The sequence below is a fragment of the Prenolepis imparis genome, unplaced genomic scaffold, assembly GCF_030444845.1.
Source record: "Prenolepis imparis isolate NDT839.2.m4 unplaced genomic scaffold, iyPreImpa1.0 SCAF_5, whole genome shotgun sequence".
Classification (NCBI taxonomy): domain Eukaryota; kingdom Metazoa; phylum Arthropoda; class Insecta; order Hymenoptera; family Formicidae; genus Prenolepis; species Prenolepis imparis.
The window spans coordinates 12,815,354-12,834,373 of record NW_028141163.1 but is presented as its reverse complement, the minus strand read 5'-3'; the positions used below and the strand labels follow the sequence as shown (position 1 = coordinate 12,834,373).

Here is a 19,020-nt window from a genome sequence, read left to right as displayed (position 1 = left end):
GATTTACATAGGATCTGGAATGCAGAATAGACCCGAAGTTTTACGATTCGTCCTACAGAAAGCTGCGCGCAACACAATGATAAAGAGAAGCCTTTACACAGTATATATATATATATATATATATATATTTATGACGAATATAAAATAAAATATAGTGTAATAAAATAGTGTATAAAATGTATAAACACACTAATTTGTATTCCTGAAATTATAGCTCACCGCTTTAGACCGGAATCTCAATTAGGGAATTAGCTTATATTGTGTGTATTCACACTTGTCTCACGTTATATTTCGTATCATCAGCATTGATCCATTCCGTTTTTGTGCAATATTTAAATTGCGAGGCCAACGGGAGAGAGAAACCTGATCGTCGCGAGAGAGCCGCGAAAAGCAAATCGAGTGCAATGTTTATTTTTAGAATATGTAAAAAAAAACAGGAGAAAAACAATGACAACGCAGACACGTATCTTTCTTGTATCTTTAGAATACGAAACATCGCGGGAGCCGAAAAAAATTCTGTGTCCCACTGCACGCGCTCGTCTCTTTCTCTCTCTCTCTCTCTCATTTCGAGGGTCCTATAATGAGAACGAATAAATCCACAGATCTTAGGCCCTCTTCGACGACTTACCGCGGCGGGAGAATTTATGTAGTCGATCCTTTAGGCGTGTGCCTTCCGTCTGGGAATTTGTCAGAAAGGAGCCGCAAGTCCGGGGGCAGTAAAAAAAAAAGAAAAAAAAAGATTCGGAAGCGAGGCTTACTCACACGTGAGAGAAGACCGATGGCGAAGGGGTAGGGAAAGGGGGACAGGCTTGAAGGTCGAAAAACTCACGGTGCATTTATAAATATTGCCATTGTACAGGCGCCAAGGACTATATTTTTCATCCGTTGTTTGCTTTCACGACAGCGCCTCTGGGCAGCATAAGCTTACAAGCAGTCCGTATATATTTTCGAGTTCGATACGATGGTGTTTTTGCGATCTGTTACTTGTATACGAAAGAAGAGCTGACTTTCGGATACATCTTTCACTGCGCACAGACGACATCATCTTTTCCCAATCTGCGGAAATTAATGACCATGAGAGAATGTGCTCGCGGAAAAGAGCATTTGAATTTTAGATTTGAAGTGAAATTATCTCGCCGCACACTTGATTTTTAAATTGCATTAATCGAAATTATATTAAAACTTTTGTTGAGTTTCTTCAAGGAGAGAACATTCAGCGGACGAAATTCAATTTATCACTGGTTTCATTAATAAAATAAATAAAAAATTGTGCACCAAATCAGCTTAATGAAATCACAAGTTAAATATACTCTTCATGGAATACGTGGAATTATGATATTTTAGGAGGAATATTTTTGACGTGTTAGGATTATGTTACCTTCGCGACATTGCCGTTATCCATGGCCGTTCATGATCTCGTTCTTTGAGCCTGCAGAAAACGTTCCTTCTCATATTTCGCGGTCAGCCGAGGGTCGTTGCGAACACGGAGCCATTTCGATGATTCACGGTCATGACTCACTTTAGTACCACGGGCATCGAGGAGGGTTCTCATAAACGAGGTCTCCGGAACCGAAGTAGCGACGAATAGCAGGAAACTAGCGGAAGAGGCTACGACACGAATAACGATTTCAATCCAGTTCTTGTGTGCAGAAAGATCTCCACATTTCCGTCATTTTATTTCGATTCTTCCGAATCTCCTGTCGTTTCTCCAATTGTTATCGAGACCTTATCCATATCAGATTTGCAGAAAATTTCCTAAAAACATGCGCGCTACAAGATAGATCAACATGATCTATCTGAGACTTAATTTTTTTATCTTAACAAAATTAGAAACTCTTAACATTATGCATTTTATATTCATAATAATAATTAATAATCTTTCCACACTGAAATAACAAAATTGTTCGATCATTATCGAGTAACCGAGTCGTGAGACGTACCCCAAATTAATCGCACAACTCAACAAATGATTTTTATCATTCAGCCCTGTTGTATCAGACAAATGTGACCAATAAATTTCGGGCAGGACAGGTTCGCGCAGATTCACGCGCTTCAGATGCAGCCGCGGCCACTCACCCTTCCGAGAGAGAGAGAGAGAGAGAGAACTCGCCGTTCAGAAACGCAAAAAGTCTCGCTCGAGGCATCGATCGGGCTACTTAAACCGGGCTATCGAATTCGAGATAGCCGATGGTCGTTTAATGGCCGGTTATGCACCAGGAGGACAGACCGTTCTTTCCTGCGCATGGACACTCAAGACGGAGATGATGAGGTCGCGTGCGCGAACTGAAATTCACGTCATGTCATAAATCATGTCGCGTCGGTTTCCCATGCATGAGCGGTTGTCGCGACTCGACGACGACGACGATGACGACGACTTTTGATTGCGTCGACAACGCCCACGCATGTGTGTGGCCTGTTTAAGTACCCGGGCATAAAGTACACACAACTTGTTTCATGTGCGCGAGACAACCAAATGATACTTTGCAAGCGTATCTTAACCGTGGCCGCGTTAATAACTTTTTTTTTTTCGTGATAAATTTTATCACTTTTGCGATAAGTTTGCTGAATGACGCTGATAATGCTAAAAATATTTCTTGTAAGAAATTCTTCTTTTGTGTATTACTTATACGTTCTGTCTGGAAGTGTAATTATCGTTCATTTTTCGAAGCGATAATAAGTAAAATTTTACAAAGGGTGTTATTAAACCACAGCAGCTATTATTATTTTATTTTATATACATATATGCGTTCTAAAGGACAAATTAAAATATTCATACAGTCCAAAGTTCTCGGACATTTAATTAGAATTTTCAAACTGGTGGAATATTTCTACATATTAAGAATTATATTATTCAATAAAAATCACATTTTAATTTACGTGCAAATCATATAACGTATATAAATGTTAACAAGGAGTGAAGTAATCTAAATTATATTTACGGTGGACAATTATATATTCGAAAGAATACATGATTTATTCATATCTTGTCATATCATTTCTCTCTCTTTCTCGATATTTCTCAGTTCGCTTATGCGATCGAGAGGCGTAAATTTAAATTTCCCAATAAGTCTACCATGGCTTTTCACGAGTGTGAATGTCCCTTGTATGCGGACCATAACGCTTATCTTATCCGCGAGTTACGCGGGCTCTGTCATCCACAGTCTCCAACGCGAACGGAAAACGACAAGTTACAACGATAAAAAAAAGATTAACATATAAAAGTCAAAGATTACGTTTATTACGACTGAATAAAATAAGCCGGCTTATACGGCGATTTTTCGCAAAGCGACAAATACCGCCATGCGCGTTTCCCATCCATTCACGGGGCTTTACGAAACGTAAACGAGGCATAATTCACATTACCCATTGTCAAGACGGTGGTGCTGGTGCCACAGTAATTTAGACAGTAATTTATCCTGAGAACACGTTTCTTGCCTGCGACATCGTTCGTCTACGTGGTTCGTTATCTCTTCGTTCTTTTCCGTGTTAGCTGTACAGTTTGTGATACAGTAATAATTAATAAGTATCGTTCTATTGCTCGATTGTTTTATTAATGCTTGCTCACTTTTGTTAAATACATATATTATTCGCAAAGCTTCTCTCAATACATTGTAATTATAAAATAAAATAAAACTGTAGGTTGACAGCAGTCGAGAATAAAAATAATCTCTCGAATAATCATTGTGCATATCAAATAACGCAAAAGAAAATACAGTTAAATTCGTAGCTCAGAGAGATAATGTTTTCGGATCTTTATAACATTTTTAGTCTGTTGAATATATTACATCCCTCAGGAGTTTAATTGCAGCTTTTTGAATTATTTTTACGGATATTTTTGTGGTAACTCGAGGAAGATACAAACTACGAAAATTAAAATTTTTAAAAAAAATTTACTAAGTTGTATATTTGTTTAATATTTTCATAGATCATATCTTCCTCAATAAGCCAATAATTTGTTTTATGTCATGTATCAACGGCAATTATCGTATATTTTATTATTCGCGTTTTATTCATGCTTACTGACACTTTCGTTTATTATTATTATTATTTTTTTTTTTTAAATATTGTTAATTCTGAAACATCTGATGAAATTGGCAATTTATGCTTTTAAAATATTGCATGTTCAAATATTTTAATGTCGGAAACATCGGAATTAAATATTAAATGTGTTTCAGCAAAAATCATTATTACATTTTATACATTTATTTTATTATCTTCAAAGAATTGATAGAATTTAACGGAAAGACTATCTTATTAACTTAACAAAGTAGTGTATGGAATTCGCGTGAATTGTATCATTGATGATCCAGAGGAATGAATAAAGAGATAGATCCTGATGATGCGAATGAAGATGCAAATAATACACGTATCATTACATGCATACATGTGAATATTTGATTCATTTTGCGCTTTGGAGCGTTAAACGCGATGCGGGTATGCGTTGATTGATCATTCTGTGATTCTCCCGTCGACGAAATATTCGGTTGCGATGCGTTGCTGATATGGTACCGGCGTCAAAAGCAACGGACCCTCGTGCGTCGATCTAAATTACAAAATCGACTTTACAGACAATCGATAGGTTTGTCGCTGCACTCGGAGTATTCACGACGAGTGATCACGCGCGTTCATCCTAATATCAGATTTAACGTCGACATGGGGGAAGACAAACAGCGCTCGGTATTGGATGATGAAACGTGGGATGCGACAAACATATGCCCCCGAAATATCGCTGTAATAACGGGATGTAAATTTACCAGAATAGACGAACGTGGATAGAGAAACGGGGTGGCGTACCGCATTGCATCATGAAAATTCGACGCTTTGTTCCAAATGCGTTTTTAAGCGAGCACATTCACACATGTGTTGCGAAATATTTCACTCTCCGATTCCATAAATCGCGGAAATTATGAATAAAAATTGAGTGAGAGAAAGTTGGCAGAAATGGTGTTTTTGCACATTATACTTTTATATATTGGAGAGTAAGATTTTATTTTGCATCTATTTTACATTTCATCATTTTATATAGTATATACAGTTTATATCGTATATACAGTACAGAAAGGATTGTAATTTCTTTTAGTATTGCTTTATGTCAATCTAGTCTGAAAATAACAACTTAAATTTAAAATATTCGTTGCAACTTGCATTATGCATTACATTTGATGAAATATTAATTAGGCGTATGACTCTAAAATTCAGCTCCACTTTAATGCATGCATATCAATTTTAATACATTAAAATTAAATATTTTTAAGCAAAATTTTCGTAAACAGTGTATCTGTAAAGCACTTGTGTGTCAAAATCTCTATATATTTTGCGTTTAATATGATTTATTATTTATGTATATAATACACAGTTTCTATATTTATTAGAACAGTTTTTTCTCTTTCATCTAGTATATGCTCTGTCATAAAAGTTTAAAAAAAAAGAAGCCGAGCATATATATACTAATTCATTCAAATCATCTAATTCGTTAAAATCAGGTTGTTTTATGTGAGCGATTGTTATCGGATTCGCGTAGATTAGCGCGTCAAAAATTATTTAATTATAAAATTAAGCGACAAAGTAGTTTGTAGTTTTGTAAGACCGTTTGCGCTAACGAAATGATATCGACGATCGTAACAGAAAAGAACATAAACGCTGTTGTCGAGCGCGAGACAGGAGAAATTGTCACGCTAGAAATTCCGCGGCTACCTCTCGGAATTACTGTTAACGATTATTCTCTCTTACGAATACGGTATCCCTTTGTTTTTACGAGCGGTGCAGCAAGTTCGTCGACGAGCTTTATTCGCATTTAACGCGCGACTTGCAACGCGCGATCCCAACATCCGACCGATCATTTATTCCACCTTTCTTGCGGTGGATTGTGCAATGACGCGGTCGTTAAAACACAGAGAAAACACGGAGTCGCATTCACTTAGACATTCTCCGTATCATCGAGATTTTACGCAAGAATCACGTCTTTCTTTTATCGGAGAGTTTGAGCGATTTTTTTTCAGACAGCAAATTTTTTTGAGATCGGAAATATTTTCGAAAAATTTATATAATTAATATAATGCATTATTTATAAAATGTCTTGAGAGATATCCTATAAGAGATATCTTATAAGAGATATATTAAGAGATATCTTATAAGAGATATATTAAGAGATATCCTATTATTATATATAAATTCTCTTTTTAAGCATATAGTGGTCAGTATCTTCACCTTTAATTTTATTTATTTTTACTTTGCAAATATAATTTGCAAAATTAACGCGCACTTATTAATAGATTAACTCCGTTATAGCAATTCACATGAGCACACGTTTTTTTAATAGTAATTTGATAAGCGCGAACAAAATTCAGGGAAAGGGTGGAAAGAGGGGAAAATTTTGCGAAAAAAATTAATCTGTTAACTGAGCTGTGCCATTCGTAAAAAATAAAAAAAAAATTCCTCCCCGGCGGGGAATCGAACCCCGGTCTCCCGCGTGACAGGCGGGGATACTGACCACTATACTACCGAGGACTTGTTGAAAGATGTTGTTCGTTATTGTCGTTTTCTCTAAGAAGAGACATCTTCGTATAAAGTATAATACATATACATATATATCGAAGCACAGTTAACAATTTTGAGAAATTTACATTATATATTTACCTATGTATATTTGCTAATATTTTTCGATATGGGATTTATCTAAATTTTCATCTCTAAGACTTGTTGAATATTGATTTCAATAAAGACAAAATTACTTGACATTTGAAGATATTAATATTATTTACGATATAATCTGTTTACATTTTAATAACAATACACAAGAATTAAATGCAATAAATTATTAATGGTGAAAATTGAAAACATCAAAGTGAAGATGCCGCACTACGTGCGAGGACTACTAATAAAAACGAACACATCAACAAGTCCTCGGTAGTATAGTGGTCAGTATCCCCGCCTGTCACGCGGGAGACCGGGGTTCGATTCCCCGCCGGGGAGGATTTATTTTTTTTATTTTTCACGAATGGCACACCTCAATTAACAGATTAATTTTTCTTCGCAAAATCTCCCTTCCACCCTTCCCTTTAACTTTGTTCGCGCTTGTCAAAAAACGTGACGATTCGCAATCGTGAAAAATTCGTAAAAAATTTGTATCAAATTTATACGAAAAAAGAACTCGTAAACTGAATACGATTCCTTGTAAACTGAATACGATCACTTGTAAACTGAATACGATCCCGGTTCATCGGTATAACTAATGCATTTTACATTCTACCTTACACCGACAAATACGTCGAGATTATGTTTCGCGTGTTACGTTTCATAACGAATATTTTAAAACCGTGCCGTGAAATCAGAAAGGTCGGAGGAGATGTATATCGTAAAGGGTGAGGTATTTATTCGTCCGGTTGATTTATACGCGTTATTTTCAAAATTCGCCAATCCCAATTCGATGCGTCCGCTTTGAGATTCAGGTATCTCGCGGCCAGCTCGCGGGACCATCGTATACAACTCAAAAACCGAATTTATTGACTGGCGGGACCGATAAATTGTTTCGGGGTCCATGGCGGGGAGCAGTGGCGGACGTTATATTGAGCTATTAAATCGTGATTACCTGCGTGTTATTGGGTGCGGTGACACGAAGACAGAACATTCTTCTCTGCTTCCATCTCGCTTCCTTTCCCGCACTTATCTTCTTCCCTCACGACTGCATCAATCTCGCTCCTAAGCATTGCAAGTCCGAATGTGCGTCTCTTTTTGCTCTCTTGTGTTCTCTTTATTTTTTTTTCTTATTGTTGGTGGTACCAACGGTGGTACAAACTTGTTTCTTTTTTCACGAATCGCACCTGTGTCGTCCACGGGGAGTCTCGACAGAAAATAAATGCGAAAGAAAGAAAGTCTGAAAGTCTCGAAACCTTTTTGCACGCGTATCTGCCGAGATTTACACAATGTATGAGATTATCTGCCTTTAAATACACTAATCTGCCAGTTGTTGTTCATCTCGTTCAATTATCATAAAGAGATACTGTTTATATATGTCTCTATGTAATAATTATGTGCATGTATAATGTAAACAGTTGCTTACAAGTGATTAAATTTCACACATATTGTGAGCTACCTATATAGCATAAGAATAATTAAAACGATTTGAATAGATTTGGAAGAGAAATTCCCTCTTAAGATTTATATAATACAAATTAAATTAGATTGAAAGTTTTATTTGATACATGAAAATTATTATTGCGCTTTAAAAATTTTTATTATAATAAAAATTTATTAGATTTATTTATAACTCTCTTTCAATGTCGTTTTTTTTATAGTGTTATATTCTGAAATATCAAAGTATATGTATTAATGAGGAAAAAATTATGGGATACCAAACACTCGTAAAACCTGATATCGTTATAGATATCTGTCGCTATATTAGGTGCTTTCCATTTACATCAAAGCTCAGATAAATCTCACTTTTGTCTTTCTTTAACATGGATGTTGAAGAAAGACAGAAGTGAGATTTATCTGAGTTTTGATGTAAATGGAAAGCAACTATTATCACATACCTATCTAAGTTTTGTCTGAAAGATACGATATCAATATCACAATCATATGAGAAGGAAAACATTTAATCGTATTTGATAGCTAAATAAATTTTCAAATGTGTGCTTTAAATTTTTATTTTTACATTTATACCCATTTTCTATTTAAACGAAATTAAATGAATCGTTTCTGGTCGATAAAATAAAATTCTTTTTAGTTTATTTTATTTCACAAGGTTTCTATATAAGATTTACAAAAATATTTTAAAATACGTTTTATAATTTTTTTCTTGTGGTTTATATTATTTATAACTGCCAAAATCGCAAAAAGAGAAAGCCTCTCCTCTACGATGTTCAAGGAGAAAAAACTGAGAGGCCCCATGGTGCGATGGAAAATTCGTGCTTGGCGTGCGTGCCGACGATAGTTAACGACCATAATTGCGGTCTACATATGCATGCTGGATGCGCCGCTGCCAGGACTGACTGTTCCATATTCAACGGTTAAGTGTGATGTACGAGTTTTGAGTGTCGCGGCATATCAAATAGGTGTAATCGCACGTGGAGTATCCTCTCCCCTTGGCCCCTTTCCGTACCTTCTATACTCTTGCTTTCGCGATAAATTTCGCACGATTAGGCGAACTAAGTACGTACATTCCAATCACGTGTTACGAGTACAAACCGATCCTAACGTGATGGAACGTCTATCAATTCCACGCCGATCCCAAGTTGAATGATTTGATTAACATTACTTTATCCGAAACAATATGAATAATTAAAAGTAAAAAAGTTTGTTATTTAGGATATCTTTAATTGATCTTTTTCAGAAATAACAATTTCATTTTACATTTTCAGACAATTTTTTTATATCTTTCTTTATGTGATATATTTTTTCTGTAATTGTTATTTTTCGTAAGAGAAAAAGAGAGAAAGAGAATTATATATAGAGAGACAGAATGAGAAAGAGATATTGTCATCATTAGCATATTATTTCGTGCATGCCAGAAAATATCAAAACCGTATTTTCTTTGATAGAATCTTTGCTTGCCATACGAGAGATCGGAATGCGGTCCCTTGTCAAGGAGAATTTTATTTTTTATTTTTTTTACTCATTTCTTATTATTTTATATTTGGAAATAAATATCTCGTTTAGTTTAAGTTTTATATATGTAATCAATTTTTTAAATGCACTGATAAACACGATTTACAAATTTCATAATATTTTTACACTCTATTAAAAGTATTAAACTTCAAAATTTTTGATCAAAATTCATGAGAATTAAAAGAGAAGCAAATATAAAATAATAATCTCGCAAAATTCTTACTATAAATACGACTTTTAATTTATTGAAAATATGTAACATGCGATAAGTCTTACAATTAGACTCTATATTATATAGATCGAAACATTAACTGAGCGAATTTCTCGCGTGCACCATGAATCTTCGCAATCACTGTTATCACATTGTGAACGTCGGCCTGCGTGTCGACTGTGCATAATAACGAGTGTTGTCGCGAATTATCTAACGCGCGTCTAACGACTCCCGTGATAGATACATATATATCGTCGGTGATAGGCGCTGAACGATGTCGGAGAGGGTATAATTGCATGTAAGAGTTCTTTATTGGAGGGGAATGTTTTGAGAGACGACGAAACATCGTTTCGAGCGAGGGAGGTTCGCGGTCGTATGTTTGTCCGTAATAAGTAGTGATCGAGGCTAAATTTAAGGTCACCTGACAGGCATCGTTTTTAGAGATATGCCGTTGCACGCGATGAGTGGAAATCAGTCGGCGCACTTAAAAATCACGAGGTTTGAAGACACCTGGTGAACCCGCTTTAATTCTGTTCGCTTCTGGCAACAATTTCGTTCGATAAATTTTGCGAGTCCAGTTTTGCGGAATACAATTTCACACACACACAAATCAAAGATAAATATTCACAGATTACTATATTCGAAAATATAATTAAATTTGCTGACTCGTTCATATGACAGATCTCGATCAAATAAATTCCATGATAAACAACAGTACATAAAAAATGAGCGCTAAACGATGTGTAAAGTAAATTAATTTATTGTCGTCGCGAAATATTATAACGCAGCACAGAATAAATTCATGTGGAATATTCTATTTCTTGAATTTTAAATTTATTATTAATAATATGATTGATGTATCATTGCTTTTTATTATTTTAATGCAGTTAATTTAATTATTTTAAACGATCCCCTGCAATTTGTGTCTTATTATGCGATCTCAATCCGAATGACAAATTACGTTTAAATCGAGGAATTTAAAGCATCGGACAAAATATATTTGACTGTAACAATAAGCGTTAGAGAAATAATTATTTTTGAGACTCTAAGATTCGTTGAAGAAATAATTATTAAAGATTGCAACAAAATGATAATTTATAATTTTTATCTTATTGCTTCGATTTGTGCTGAAAATAATAGATATAAATAAATCGTCAGAAATCACTCTTCGATTTTTATTGCTGTCGTCACGGTACAGTTACGTATCATTTATCGTAAATTGATTAATCGTTAATTGTAATGATTATAACGATTTATTTCTCGATACTTGTCGTGATTGCTTATCGGAAAGGAATTTGACAATATACGGAACGTTTCGCACCATTACTTTACTTACTGTTCGAGTGTCGCCGCGCAAATGATAATACACTGAGCGGCTATGATAACAATAACACACTATACGTCGTAAAGGCAAAATATCATGTGTTATATGTAATTAATTTACTGCCCATCCCGAAATATTTAATGCTTCATTCTATAAAGGAATAATTTTATTTATTAACATGTTGAAAACGATTATTTTTATCATTATTATTTATTTTCAAGCCAATAACAAAGTTTATACGAAAACTATAGAGTAATAATATGTTTATTAAGTCGTGAAACAAAACTAAAGAACTTGTAATATATAGTCAGTCGAAGATAATTTTCTTATCTCTTATCAAACGAGTAAGAACATTCGACTTATGTAATATGTATGTGAGTTTTCTTGTTATCGAAAAATATGATAGCGTATTGTGTTAAGCACATATGTATTATCTGCCACAGTTTATTTTACACGCACGAAATCTTGACATATAGTGTCAATTGCGTAAAGAAGGATTTCCTATACAGTTTTTCTATTCAGATTTCTATACAACGTAGCGTGCGTTGATTCTTGAACGGATATGTATGTGATATAACTTTTTAAAAATTAAAACTTTTAAAACTTTTTAAAAATTTATATATGAAATTAAAACGGATAGTAATAGAATATATATTATAAACAAAATAATGCATTATTTCCAGTATGAGAGGCATGTATTCTGAAAATATGTACGAAATTTAAATTATAATATATATTTTCTAAAACTATATATAATGAAATTTATATAGATGAAATATGCTTTACACAAATCTATTTCCACGATATAAAAAACATTTAGATTTAGCAAATATAAGAAAATTATAAGTTATATATAGCTAATGTTTATTATTTGTTTATCTGATTTCATTCTTGTTAAGAATGTGTCCGATGTAACTAACGAGCGAGACATGCTAGTTGCGACAAAACTCGTGATTGTAAAGAATCCGACTGCAAGGATAATTATATCTTTTGGTTCCTTCCTGTATTTTGCGTATGTTTTTTTTGCAATTATACCAAACGAGCGTTATTATTGCTGTCTTATTAAGAAAATAATTTTGCACTTCCTTGTACAGTTACCTAGTTTATAATTATGGGATAGCAAAAACAATCTTAAATGTCCTCCGTCGTGGCCGTAGAAATAACATGAAGGATATTGGGCTTGTAAATTTCTAGCGCATCTAATTGATATTAATAATTCCCTTAATTAATTAAACCGTTTCTGTTGCTTTTTGCTAAAACGGGCCACACGGTGAAGTAATTCGCGCGGTTGCACATGCTGTAATTCATTGTCAGTTGGCGAAAGAAAAATTTGTTCCGCATTGTGGAAACTTACAGTCTGTGACTAATTTTGCGCAAAATCGAGAAAATCGTGCGCTTCCAGCAGTTTTCTTCATTTAATGAATTTTAATACATAACGAAATAATAATATACTTCCATCAATTTGCATAATCACTGTGCACTGGATGCTTTAATCTCTAATGATTACTGTGATTTATTGTTGATGATTATTAGTTATTAATAATTACTGTGATTATTTGTCAATGATTATTAGTCACTATAATTTTAGTTATTTAAAGAAAGAGAGAGAATGATATATTTGGACAGTGAGCTCGTATATATATGAAGTGGGTTTTAGCACTATTCCCTTGCTGTTGAATCGTCGATTCCTTTCGCGACAGTCGCACAAGGATGCGGAGATATTTTTTTAAATTGTCAGAAATTCGTGCCGCGTTTCCAGAAGCGGATTTTACGGCTGAGAAACATGTGATGAACGAAGAGTGCGAAGTGAAAGGTAGCCACCCAAGTAGCGGCATTTGTCGGTGATTGTTCGGGGTCCGTGGAGATCCGCGCACCCTTCGATTCCCTTCGCCTTCTCGGCGATCCCGATCGACCCGTCGTACAGGCTATATACGAAACGCGATGGCAAAGGGCAGGTACTGCCGTTAATTATCTCATGCTTCACTCGCACTCCTCACTTTTTAACTGCTCTGCGATATACGCCAGATCTATACACTATAATCTCGTTAAAAATAATATTTGATTTATATTTTTTCTGTATTTTACTTAACAAAATTTGTTCTAGAAAGTCACCTTTATATTTACAAGATTAATACGATAACGAGAATCGAATAGGATTATACAAAATAATGAGTCTGTTTAAAGCGAAAAATATTATGGAATAACGATAGAGCACATTTCTTTTTGCTAATTTTTAAATATATTTCATATATAAAGATAACAGTTTGTACATGTTTTTCTTCTTTTTTCATTTCAGGTCAGTTGAGCTCAATTTCATCCCCTGCGGAATCAGTCGTATACATACGTGTGTAAGTTAAATCGAGATATGCGACGGGCTTCAATTTAGCCTCACCCATTCGGGATTGAGGTAAAAAACGACAGTTTTACGATGTAACTGGGACATGCTGTGAGTATCGAGTCGATGGCAAACATGGTCAGTTTGTCCGGTCGCTTCTATCTGACGATTTTATGGCGATTTACTCACGCAAATGAAAAAACTTCGTTTGGGCTTTGCGATGCGGGTGGCGCGTGCTTTATTCACTGCAACCGGGATACTTATAGAGTTACCCGAATGTGCACTAATTGTCAGTGATTGTGCTTGCTGAACAAAAAATTTGAAAAAAAAAAAAAGAAACGCTTCTGTATCGGAAATATTATTCAGTCTCGTCTTAACACGGCATTCGCCAATTTAGAATAAATTCTCTGGTTTTGTTATATTAATCCTGGAATACTTTTAACATTCCTGTTTATTGTGTAAAGTAAATAGAATTTTTTATCTACTTCAACAAGCCTGTGAAAATTTAAATCCAATCTTGTACTGTTGATTATGAAGAAGTGAAACTTTGACGACAAAATACAATTCCGTTTCACGCGCTCTAAATAAAAGAAATATTAAAAATTTAATTCAAATAATATTTTTCGTCAATATGAAATATTTTATTTGCTAATAATATTTTGATTGCATGTTGTGTAATTCTCACAGTTATTAGTCTATAGTTATATACGAGCCACAGATATTTTATTATAATAAAATATCCTAAATTTCACGCCTGCGTGTGTAATTAATTACATATCTGCTATATATTTTTTATAGACGTTTCCTCTATATACATTCACACATGTTCCTTGTAGACGTTTCCTTTATATAATCACATATCATGCGAAATATTGCAACAAAGTTCTAGATAATTGGTCGATTGGCTCGTGTCCACAGTAATGTTTCTCCACTCTCTTTTTCGCCGTAATTCTTAAAGTTCATACACATTATTCTCTTTCTTTCCCTTCCTGAAGCTCTGCCAGACGGTAGCAGATTGCTGCTCACAGGTATGGCGATAGAAGAAAGTTTGCTGACGCTATGGTAGGGTCATGCAGGACACCTGCAGTGGCTTAATAGTTTATGATAGCTTGTAGACTTATTCCACGATATTTTTCACCAAAGAAAGAGAGAGAAAGAGAGAACCACGGAATTATTAGGATTGTATGAACGAGACAGCAAAAATGTCGATATCGCTAGCGAGCTAGTTAGCTAGTTTTCGCCAGTGTCGGTTCGTAAATTTGGTATTGCGGGAGAGGTTCAGCATTATTAGAAAAAGAGACAAAAAGTGCACGCGTAAGGCTATACCTGTATTCAGAAGAAAACATTATGAAGTTAAAGTACTTTTTTAACGCTTCAAAGTATAGACTTTGCAACACGAGCTTAATGACTTACTTCTAGTTCAGAAAGTATAGTGATGTGAGTTTTGCTTCGTTTAAGAAAATATCAAAACTCAAGTATAAATATACTAAAGAAAAAAACTTACGCGATTTTATTATAGTATAGTTTAGATTGTGTTACGATCTTTTAGAATATAAAAAAATATATAAAAATTTAGAAATTTTTAATTGAAATTCTTTTTTATATTATGTAACTTTTATATCGTATATGAAAAGATAATATTATCTGATGTAAGATCAATTGCATTAAATGACTTATAAAAAATAGATTAATGTCAAAGCAAAACTAAACTGTGATTTGGCATGTCTATCTTTTGATTTCAATGTAATTATTTGTATAATTCGAAAAAAGCCATTTGTCGTGTTTTTTTACTTTACATACCAATATTTTTTTGCATACAAATTTTTTTCACAATCCTCATCAAATATTTATAATTTTTTCATCTGGCAGCATGCGATAACATTCGTTACAGTAGTGCAGGTTCTCGTATATCGATTATTAATTATCTCAAAACAACGAATGTTATTGTACATCATATTTGATATGATAATATTTATAACTTATTTTATTTTAAACATAAACTTAATATATTAACCAGAATACAATAATTGATATTTAACAAACATATCTGTATATTATTCTCTTCTTAGTTAGTTATAGTAATAAAATTCAAAAAATAAATTGAAAATTGAAAAAAGTAAATTTAATCTTTTAAAAAGTTGTATTTTTTTATTTTACTTTAATGTATGGCTTATATACATTTTTTTACTATCTTATAATCGCATTTCACAAATTTTTTAATACGATAAACATAAAATAAGTATGCGTCGCACAGGGTCCGCGTCAAAAAAGTATCGATTTCTAATATTTTAAGACGAGCCAAAAATTCATCGAGTATACATTTTAATAGTACATTAATTACAGAATCTTTTGGTACCATGCAGACACCAGCGTACAAATTTTTTAATACGATAAACAAAATAAGTACGCGTCGCACAGGGTCAGCGGTAAAAAGTATCGATTTCCAATATTTTAAGACGAGCCAAAAATTCATCGATTATACATTTTAATAGTACATTGATAACAGAATCTTTTGGTACCAAGCAGACAACAGCGTACAAATTTTTTAATACGATAAACATAAAATAAGGATGCGTCGCACAGGGTCCGCGTCAAAAAAGTATCGATTTCTAATATTTTAAGACGAGCCAAAAATTCATCGATTATACATTTTAATAGTACATTGATTACAGAATCATTTGGTACCAAACAGACACCAGCGTACACATTTTTTAACTTGATACACATAAAATAATGTTGCGTCGCATAGGGTCAGCGGTAAAAAAGTATCGATTTCTAATATTTTAAGACGAGCCAAAAATTTATCGATTATACATTTTAATAGTATATTTATTACAGAATCATTTGGTACCAAACAGACACCAGCGTACAAATTTTTTAACTTGATACACATAAAATAATGTTGCGTCGCATAGGGTCAGCGGTAAAAAAGTATCGATTTCTAATATTTTAAGACGAGCCAAAAATTTATCGATTATACATTTTAATAGTATATTTATTACAGAATCATTTTGTATCAAACAGACACCAGCGTACAAATTTTTTAATACGATAAACATAAAATAACTATGCGTCGCACAGTGTCCGCGTCAAAAAAGTATCGATTTCTAATATTTTAAGACGAGCCAAAAATTCATCGATTATACATTTTAATAGTACATTGATTACAGAATCTTTTGGTACCAAGCAGACAACAGCGTACAAACTTTTTCATTTGCTATACATAAATTAAGGATGCGTCGCATGGGATCAGCGGTAAAAAAGTATCGATTTCTAATATTTAAAGACGAGCCAAAAATTCATCGATTATACATTTTAATAGTACATTGATTACAGAATCATTTGGTACCAAACAGACACCAGCGTACAAATTTTTTAATACGATAAACATAAAATAAGTATGCGTCGCACAGGGTCCGCGTCTAAAAAGTATCGATTTCTAATATTTTAAGACGAGCCAAAAATTCATCGAGTATACATTTTAATAGTACATTAATTACAGAATCTTTTGGTACCATGCAGACACCAGCGTACACATTTTTTAATACGATAAACATAAAATAAGTACGCGTCGCACAGGGTCAGCGGTAAAAAGTATCGATTTCCAATATTTTAAGACGAGCCAAAAATTCATCGATTATACATTTTAATAGTACATTGATTACAGAATCATTTGGTACCAAACAGACACCAGCGTACAAATTTTTTAATACGATAAACATAAAATAAGTATGCGTCGCACAGGGTCCGCGTCAAAAAAGTATCGATTTCTAATATTTTAAGACGAGCCAAAAATTCATCGAGTATACATTTTAATAGTACATTAATTACAGAATCTTTTGGTACCATGCAGACACCAGCGTACAAATTTTTTAATACGATAAACAAAATAAGTACGCGTCGCACAGGGTCAGCGGTAAAAAGTATCGATTTCCAATATTTTAAGACGAGCCAAAAATTCATCGATTATACATTTTAATAGTACATTGATAACAGAATCTTTTGGTACCAAGCAGACAACAGCGTACAAATTTTTTAATACGATAAACATAAAATAAGGATGCGTCGCACAGGGTCCGCGTCAAAAAAGTATCGATTTCTAATATTTTGAGACGAGCCAAAAATTCATCGATTATACATTTTAATAGTACATTGATTACAGAATCATTTGGTACCAAACAGACACCAGCGTACAAATTTTTTAACTTGATACACATAAAATAATGTTGCGTCGCATAGGGTCAGCGGTAAAAAAGTATCGATTTCTAATATTTTAAGACGAGCCAAAAATTTATCGATTATACATTTTAATAGTATATTTATTACAGAATCATTTGGTACCAAACAGACACCAGCGTACAAATTTTTTAACTTGATACACATAAAATAATGTTGCGTCGCATAGGGTCAGCGGTAAAAAAGTATCGATTTCTAATATTTTAAGACGAGCCAAAAATTTATCGATTATACATTTTAATAGTATATTTATTACAGAATCATTTTGTATCAAACAGACACCAGCGTACAAATTTTTTAATACGATAAACATAAAATAACTATGCGTCGCACAGTGTCCGCGTCAAAAAAGTATCGATTTCTAATATTTTAAGACGAGCCAAAAATTCATCGATTATACATTTTAATAGTACATTGATTACAGAATCATTTGGTACCAAACAGACACCAGCGTACAAATTTTTTAATACGATAAACATAAAATAAGTATGCGTCGCACAGGGTCCGCGTCAAAAAAGTATCGATTTCTAATATTTTAAGACGAGCCAAAAATTCATCGAGTATACATTTTAATAGTACATTAATTACAGAATCTTTTGGTACCATGCAGACACCAGCGTACAAATTTTTTAATACGATAAACATAAAATAAGTACGCGTCGCACAGGGTCAGCGGTAAAAAGTATCGATTTCCAATATTTTAAGACGAGCCAAAAATTCATCGATTATACATTTTAATAGTACATTGATTACAGAATCATTTGGTACCAAACAGACACCAGCGTACAAATTTTTTAATACGATAAACATAAAATAAGTATGCGTCGCACAGGGTCCGCGTCAAAAAAGTATCGATTTCTAATATTTTAAGACGAGCCAAAAATTCATCGAGTATACATTTTAATAGTACATTAATTACAGAATCTTTTGGTACCATGCAGACACCAGCGTACAAATTTTTTAATACGATAAACAAAATAAGTACGCGTCGCACAGGGTCAGCGGTAAAAAGTATCGATTTCCAATATTTTAAGACGAGCCAAAAATTCATCGATTATACATTTTAATAGTACATTGATAACAGAATCTTTTGGTACCAAGCAGACAACAGCGTACAAATTTTTTAATACGATAAACATAAAATAAGGATGCGTCGCACAGGGTCCGCGTCAAAAAAGTATCGATTTCTAATATTTTGAGACGAGCCAAAAATTCATCGATTATACATTTTAATAGTACATTGATTACAGAATCATTTGGTACCAAACAGACACCAGCGTACAAATTTTTTAACTTGATACACATAAA

At 33.6% G+C, this 19,020-nt stretch overlaps 1 protein-coding gene and 2 non-coding genes across 3 annotated transcripts in view; 2 read left to right on the top strand and 1 right to left on the bottom strand.

The window, feature by feature from the left end:
- The window catches only part of Alpha-man-ia (alpha-Mannosidase class I a), a 466,863-nt gene that overhangs the window by 133,636 nt on the left and 314,207 nt on the right, over window positions 1-19,020 (top strand). The gene's annotated exons all lie outside the window — the stretch shown is intronic.
- On the bottom strand, window positions 6,436-6,507 carry Trnad-guc (transfer RNA aspartic acid (anticodon GUC)). Its single transcript has one exon. It is a non-coding gene; the product is annotated as a tRNA-Asp (tRNA).
- On the top strand, window positions 6,901-6,972 carry Trnad-guc (transfer RNA aspartic acid (anticodon GUC)). Its single transcript has one exon. It is a non-coding gene; the product is annotated as a tRNA-Asp (tRNA).